Source organism: Larimichthys crocea, unplaced genomic scaffold (assembly GCF_000972845.2).
Source record: "Larimichthys crocea isolate SSNF unplaced genomic scaffold, L_crocea_2.0 scaffold462, whole genome shotgun sequence".
NCBI lineage: Eukaryota > Metazoa > Chordata > Actinopteri > Sciaenidae > Larimichthys > Larimichthys crocea.
The window spans coordinates 42,243-50,336 of record NW_020856024.1 but is presented as its reverse complement, the minus strand read 5'-3'; the positions used below and the strand labels follow the sequence as shown (position 1 = coordinate 50,336).

The following is an 8,094-nucleotide window of genomic DNA, read 5'->3' as shown; positions in this document are numbered from 1 at the left end:
GGGAATTGATTGCTATGACTTTTCTAGAGTTTTAGCAAACGGTTTTGCCAAAACGATGGCAAAAATGAATAGGTGTGTATTGCGAGAACTTTCCTAGCTAGAGTGGCTGATGTCATCACTACACTGGAGAGGGAGAGAAAAAGTTGTCGAAAAATAAATTTGTAAACTGCGACTGTGGCCGCAATGTGAAGCAACAAAAATATTTATAGCTAGAAACGTCGCCAGTGATAACACTGTTGAAGCTGTGGCTTTAGAGTTTTGGTTTGACATTGAACTCCATGTTTAAAAGGCGGGAAATTTTCTGGAGGAAGCAGAAGTAACGTTTCTCTCAATTGTCTAAGGGCAAATTTCTTCATTATCGACACAAAACGACTATGTAGACTTTCAGGAAGGGCTCACCCTGCTTCAGTTAAGCCGGTTCAATGATTGGAAATATGGTTTGGTCAAAGATCCTCCTCTTCGAGGGGAGGTTCCAGCATTCTCTCTGTCTCGTCAGGATTTCCAACTGACATTCTAACAGTGGAGTTAGCTGCTGCTGATTAGTTCCTGGTTGCTCCTCAAGCCTGCTGAGAGGAGGAGAGAGGGGAGAAGCCGAGCAGGGCCATCCTAGCAGTTTTGGCACTTAATTGGAACTTGTCTGTCTAAGATGACTACAGAGTAGCAGAGCAGCTGTGCGTTAGCTGATGTTTATGTAATTGCTAGCACATCAACACTAACATGTTAATGTTAACTATTTAATATTAACAAGCCAACATGCTAATGTTAATTGCTAGTGCATCAACGCTAACAACTAATGTTAACATGATGTTAACTGCTAGCGCATTAGCATTTACATGCTAACGATAAACATGAAAATTGCTTATGTTAACATGTTATGCTACATGTTAATCCTAACATGTTATGCTCATGCTAAAGCTAATTGCTAGCACGTCAGCGCATCAGCATTAACATGCTAATGTTAATTAGTAGCGCGTCAGCGCATCAGCGCTAACATGCTAATGTTAACATGCTAATGTCAACATGCTATATGAAGTGATAACGCGTCAGCGCATCAGCCAATAACATGCTAATGTTAGCATGCTAATGCAAACATGCTAATGCGAATTCTTAGCGCATCAACGCTAACCAGCTAGTTAACATGTTAATGGTATGTTATATGCTAACATGCAATGTTAATTGCTAGCATGTCAGTGCATCAGCGCTAACATGCTAATGTTAATTGCTAGCGTGTCAGCACACTCAGCGTAACTGTAATGTTAACATGCTAATGTTAATTGCTAATGGTAACATGTTAATGTTAACTGCTAGCGCATCAGCACTAACATGTTAATGATAACATGCTAATGCTAACATGTTAATGCTAATTTTAATTGCTACGCGTCAGCGCATCAACGCTAACATGTTAATGTTAACATGCTAATAATAACATGCTAAGGTTAATTTCTACAGATCAGCATAGCTGCTCTGTGTCTAAATAAACATGTTTAAAATGACTATTGTGTGTTTGAATACAGCCCCCCGGCAACAGCAAACTCGTCCCTCTCAAAATTCTCGGGAATTTTCTAGTACTGAATTTGCTGAGCAGTTCAGTATTAATGTATGGGGGCGACGGGGCAGAGGCAGGCACACTCAAAATTTCTTTTAAAAATTTCTAGTTAATGTAAACTCAACAGTGTCAGTGATATATGGGGGAGAGTCACGGGCCAGAGTCCACGCACACTCAAAATTTCTTTAGAATTTTCTAGTTTCTTCTCCGCTTATTTAAGTGTGCCTGAAAGAGAACTTCTTAAAACCTCTCGGGCTTATTCTTCTTATTGAGTGTTCCTGAAGGAGCACACTCTTTTTATCCTCAGGGTCTATTCTTCGTCTTCCGTTTCTTCCGTGTGTTTTCGGTTCGCTCTCTCTCCAGAGTTTTTGTCGCACATACACAAAAGGAATCAAAACGTGAACAGACGTCGGTAAACAGATCGACATCATCGTGTTCAAACAATAAAAACTTGCTGATCTACGATCAATTCAATACAGGCTGAGCTGCACACCTGGACAGGTGGTCTCAGGACAGTCTCATGACAGTCTCTCCACCTCTATACTAAAACCCCTACTACCAGACTTCATTCAACTACACAGTCACCAAGACTATTGGTTTACAAATCACCTTACTGCTCACAATATTCAACCTACAATAAATTACCATTCAAATACATTAAACAAACTCAATCTATATACGACCACAATTAAACCTCTCCCTACTACAGAGTTAGTCAAACTACACAGTCACCAAGATCGTACTTATACTTTACTCTCTACAATTCTCCTTTTCATCTAAATTTTTACACAACATGTATCACTTCATACTATTCTACTCTTTTCAACCAATTTCAACATTTAACATATATTCTTATGGCCTTTTCAAGTCTTTAGTATTAGAGACAGCTGAAGAGCGACAGGAATGTGAGGGGGGAGAGAGAGTGTAAGAGACAGGGAAAAGACAATGCAGAAAAAGGGCAGTAGGTGGACCACTGGGGCGGCGGCAGAGGGCCACACACCGCACTTTCCGCAGGAAATGCGTAGTTTTCTAGTTGAGTGTGCCTGAAAGCGCACACATATTGTTATCCACCGCGCCTATTCTTCTTCTTCATCTTATTATTCTTACGCCCTTTTTTTGTCACGCTACTCCTCCCAAGTTTTTGTCGCACATACACAAAACGGGTATCGAAACGAGCGGCTCGGCCGGGAATCGATTGCTATGACTTTTCTAAGAGTTTCGGCAAACGGTTTTGTCAAAAATTGCCAAAAACCAAGCCAAAAAAGAAATAAGGGTGTGTATGCGAGAAACTTCAGAGCTAGGGAGGTGATGTCATCGCTAGAGTGGGAGGGGGAGAGAAAAAGTCATCGAAAATAAATGTGTTAAACTGCGATGTGGCCGCACAATGCACAGCTACAGACATGATCTCCCTCAAACGTAGGAAAATTCGAGGCGGTCGCAGTGATGAAGCTGTCTCGGTTAAGTTTTGGCTCGAGATACATGTTAATGATCGACTCCACCCCCCCCCCCCCCCCACCCCACCTCCACCCCCACCCCCCCCCCCCCACCTCCCACCGCCCCCACAGCCTATATCTCCCATGTTAAAAAAGCGGGAAAATTTCTGAGAGGCAGACAGAGTAACGTTTTCTCTCTCTGCTCCCAAGGCGCACATTGTCTCATTTATCGACACAATAGACTATGTAGACGATCAGGAAGGGCACAGGATGCTCAAAGTTAAGCCGGTTCAATGATTGGAAATACGGTTTTGGCCAGAAATCCTTCCTGTTCGGGAGGAGGTCTCAGCATTTTCTATCAATTTCTAAGTGACATTCTAACAGGTGCAGTAACTGCTCTGCTGATTACAGTTGGTCCTGGTTGCTTGGCAACCTCAGCCTGCTAGAAGGAGGAGAGGGGGGAGGGGCCAGCACACAGAAGCCGAGCGGCGGCCATTTTTGTAGTTCTTGGCACTTAATTTGAACCTGTCTGTGTAAAATGGCAGACAGAGACAGCAGAGCAGCTAGCGCATTAGTCCTAGCTGTAAAGACATGCTATTTGCTAACATTAACGACCAATACTAAAATTACTGCTAATTAACATTAGCCACTAGGAATTAAATACGTTAATTGTTAAGATGATAATGTTAACATGTTAATGGTAATTAACATGCTAATGTTAACATGCTAATGTTATCATGCTAATGTTAACTGCTAGCGCATCAGCGTTAACATGCTAAAGCTAACATGCTAATGTAAAAATGTTAATGCTAACATGTTAATGCTAACTGCGAGCGCATCAGCGTTAACATGCTAATGCTAACATGCTAATGTTAACATGTTAATGCTAACTGCTAGCGCATCAGTGTTAACATGCTAATGCTAACCTGCTAATATTAATATGCCAATGTTAACATGCTAATGTTAACTGCTAGCGCATCAACGTTAACATGCTGATGTTAACATGCTAAAGTTAACATGCTAATGTTAACATGCTCATGATAACTGCTAGCGCATCACCGCTAACATGCTAATGGCATTTTCTAATGCTGACATGCTCATTCTAACTGCTAGCGCATCAGCGCTAACATTGTAATGTTAACATGCTAATATTAATTGCTAGCGCTAGCTGCTCCTGTGTCTAAATAAACATGTTAAAAATGACTATTTGAGGTGTGCTTTTTGAATACAGACCCCCAGCAACAGCCCACTCGTCACTCTCAAAATTTCTTTTCTAGTACTGAATTTGCTGAGCAGTGTCAGTAATAATGCATGGGGACGACGGGGCCAGAGTCACGCACACTCAAAATTTCTTTAGAAATTTTCTAGTTATTATTTTTCTTCTTCCGTACGTTTTTTGCCGCGTAACTACTCCTACAAATTTTGTCCCACAAAAAAAAAAAAAAATTATACCACTAGATTCAGCTCATTCATGCCATGGGTGCTATTACTTTTCTACATTCTACTATTAATTAAATTATTCAACTTTTTCTGCAAATATTTTCTCTATTAAAATGCATTACACAAACTTCAAATCATTCTACAAAACTTCTACAAACATTCTACAATTTCAACAACTTCAACTACTTCTACAGACTTCATTCAAATTGTACACAAACTCTTCAACTATTAAACTTGTATTTAACTTTTTTCAAAATCTTTTACCGTTTTTAAACTATCAATGCTCAAAGTTGAGCAGGTTTGTACTCAAATTCTGCGTTTATAATGAGTGTGTGTGTGGTTTCCTAGAGTGATGACATCATCAGCTAGAGTGTGAAGATGACAAAACGATCAGTGAAAAAATTAAATGTTTTCGACTATGGTGGCCTCAAATGCACAGCTACAGACATGATTATCCTCTCAAACGTAGGAAAATTCGAGGCGGTCGCAGTGATAACACTGTTGAAGCTGTTTCTGTTATAGTTTTGGCTCGTTACGCGCTAATTGATCGACTACTCCCCCCCACAGCTTCATAGACTCCCATGTATTTCGGAGCAGAGAATTTTCCGGAAGGAGCAGGGAGCACCTGTGCTTGCTCTGACTCTTGAGGCCAAAGTTTATACAATTTTTGCCTGAAACTTGGCACAAACATGATCCACAAGACGAGCATTCTTCTGGTCATTTCAGATTTTGGTTTGAGGGATACCTTATAGGTTGTTTTTGGTCACCTTCGAGGGGGATCATTCAGACATATACTGTGCATCTCAGTGGGACAGACACAGTGCATGCAGCACCTGCAACTAATTACTCTGACCTGCAGCTCACCCTGGTTGCTTGGCAACCTCAAGCATGCCTTTGACTAACTTTTTTGAAGTCTGTGTATGATATCAGACTATCAAGACTACATTTTTAATGTCGGCATTTTATCCTTGTCTCTCACATACACAAACACAGACACATAGAGAGACAGACACACCACACACAGGCAGACAGACAGGCAGACGCATACACACACACACACAGACAGAACAAGCACACATGCACGCACACACACACACACAGGACAAGTTTTTCAAAATAAGAGTCCCTTCAAAATAAGAGCCCAGTAAAAAGGCAATGATGACACAGCTTGTTGTATTAATACTGAATTTTCTGAGCAGTGTCAGTAATAATGTATGGGGGCGACGGGGCCAGAGTCAGGCACACATGCTAACATGTTAATGCAAACATGCTAATGCTAACATGCTAATGATAATTGCTAGCGCATCAGCGTTAACAAATTAAAGCCAAAATGCTAATAGTAACATGCTAATGCTAACTGCTAGCATATCAGCGCTAACATGCTAATGCTAATTGCAAATGATAACACACTAATGCTAAAATGCTAATATGAATTGTTAGCGCATCAATGTTTACATGCTAATGCTAACATGCTAATGTTAACTGCTAGCGCATTAGCGCTAACAATATTAATGTTAACATGCAAATGTTAACATGCTAATGTTAACATGCTAATGTTAATTGCTAGCGCATCAGCATTAACATGCTAATGATAATTGCTAGCGCATCAGCGTTAACAAATTAAAGCCAAAATGCTAATAGTAACATGCTAATGTTAACTGCTAGCATATCAGCGCTAACATGCTAATGGTAATTGCAAATGCTAACACAGTAATGCTAAAATGCTAATATGAATTGCTAGCGCATCAATGTTTACATGCTAATGCTAACATGCTAATGTTAACTGCTAGCGCATTAGCGCTAACAATACTAATGTTAACATGCTAATGTTAACATGCTAATGTTAATTGCTAGCGCATCAGCACTCACATGCTAATGGTAACTGCTAGCGCATCAGCGTTGCACGCACACACACACACACACACACACAGTAACACAGAAACACACACACACACACACACATACAGTCAGAGAGGCAGGGGACACAGATTGACACACATAAGACAAAAGACTCCCTTCAAAATAAGAGTCCCTTCAAAATAAAAGACTTAAAACTCTTCTTAACAGCTCTCACCTACTTCCACAAATTCTGTACTACAGAAATAAAAATTATATCACGACATTCAGCTCATTTTACTTCTACACTTACTTTCTACAGTCCTTCTACACTTTATACTTCCCCTCCTACTACAGATTAAAATACAAATACATCATACAAACTTCAAATCTTTCTACAGACCTACAATTTAAACTACTTCTCCTTTACTACAGATTAAAACACAAATACATCATACAAACTTTTTTTTTTTTAGATTCAACTCATTTAGAACATTTCTACATACACAAGCATGCACGCACACACACACACACACACACACACACACACACACACAGTAACACAGACACACACACACACACACACACAGGACAAGTTTTTCAAAATAAGAGTCCCTTCAAAATAAGAGCCCAGTAAAAAGGCAATGATGACACAGCTTGTTGTATTAATACTGAATTTTCTGAGCAGTGTCAGTAATAATGTATGGGGGCGACGGGGCCAGAGTCAGGCATACTCAAAATTTCTTTAGAAATTTTTCTACTGTTAATTGCTACTGCTAACATGCTAATGTTGATAATGCTAATGTTAATTGCTACCGCATCAGCGCTAACATGCTAATGTTAACATGGTAATACTAACATGCTAATGTTAACATGCTAATGCAAACATGCTAATGATAACATGCTAATGATAATTGCTAGCGTATCAGTGTTAACAAATTAAAGCCAAAATGCTAATAGTAACATGCTAATGCTAACTGCTAGCATATCAGCGCTAACATGCTAATGCTAATTGCAAATGATAACACATTAATGCTAAAATGCTAAAATGAATTGCTAGTGCATCAATGTTTACATGCTAATGCTAACATGCTAATGTTAACTGCTAGCGCATTAGCGCTAACAATACTAATGTTAACATGCAAATGTTAACATGCTAATGTTAACATGCTAATGTTAATTGCTAGCGCATCAGCACTAACATGCTAATGGTAACTGCTAGCGCATCAACGTTGCACACACACACACACACACACACACACACACACACACACACACACAGAGACACACACAGACACACACACACACATACAGTCAGAGAGGCAGGGGACACAGATTGACACACATAAGACAAAAGACTCCCTTCAAAATAAGAGTCCCTTCAAAATAAAAGACTTAAAACTCTTCTTAACAGCTCTCACCTACTTCCACAAATTTTGTACTACAGAAATAAAAATTATATCACGACATTCAGCTCATTTTACTTCTACACTTACTTTCTACAATCCTTCTACACTTTATACTTCCCCTCCTACTACAGATTAAAATACAAATACATCATACAAACTTCAAATCTTTCTACAGACCTACAATTTAAACTATTTCTCCTTTATTACAGATTAAAACACAAATACATCATACAAACTTTAAATCTTTTTACAGACCTACAATTTAAACTACTTCTCCTTTACTACAGATTAAAATACAAATACATCATACAAACTTCAAATCTTTCTACAGACCTACAATTTAAACTACTTCTCCTTTACTGCAGACTTCATTCAAACTACACATTTCAACAGATCTTGTACTATTAAACTTGTATTCAACTTTTTTTTT

At 39.2% G+C, this 8,094-nt stretch overlaps 1 protein-coding gene across 1 annotated transcript in view; it reads left to right on the top strand.

The window, feature by feature from the left end:
• The window catches only part of LOC109140127 (secreted frizzled-related protein 3), a gene marked incomplete at its 3' end in the record, with an annotated part of 37,838 nt that overhangs the window by 15,690 nt on the left and 14,054 nt on the right, over window positions 1-8,094 (top strand). The window lies entirely within an intron of this gene.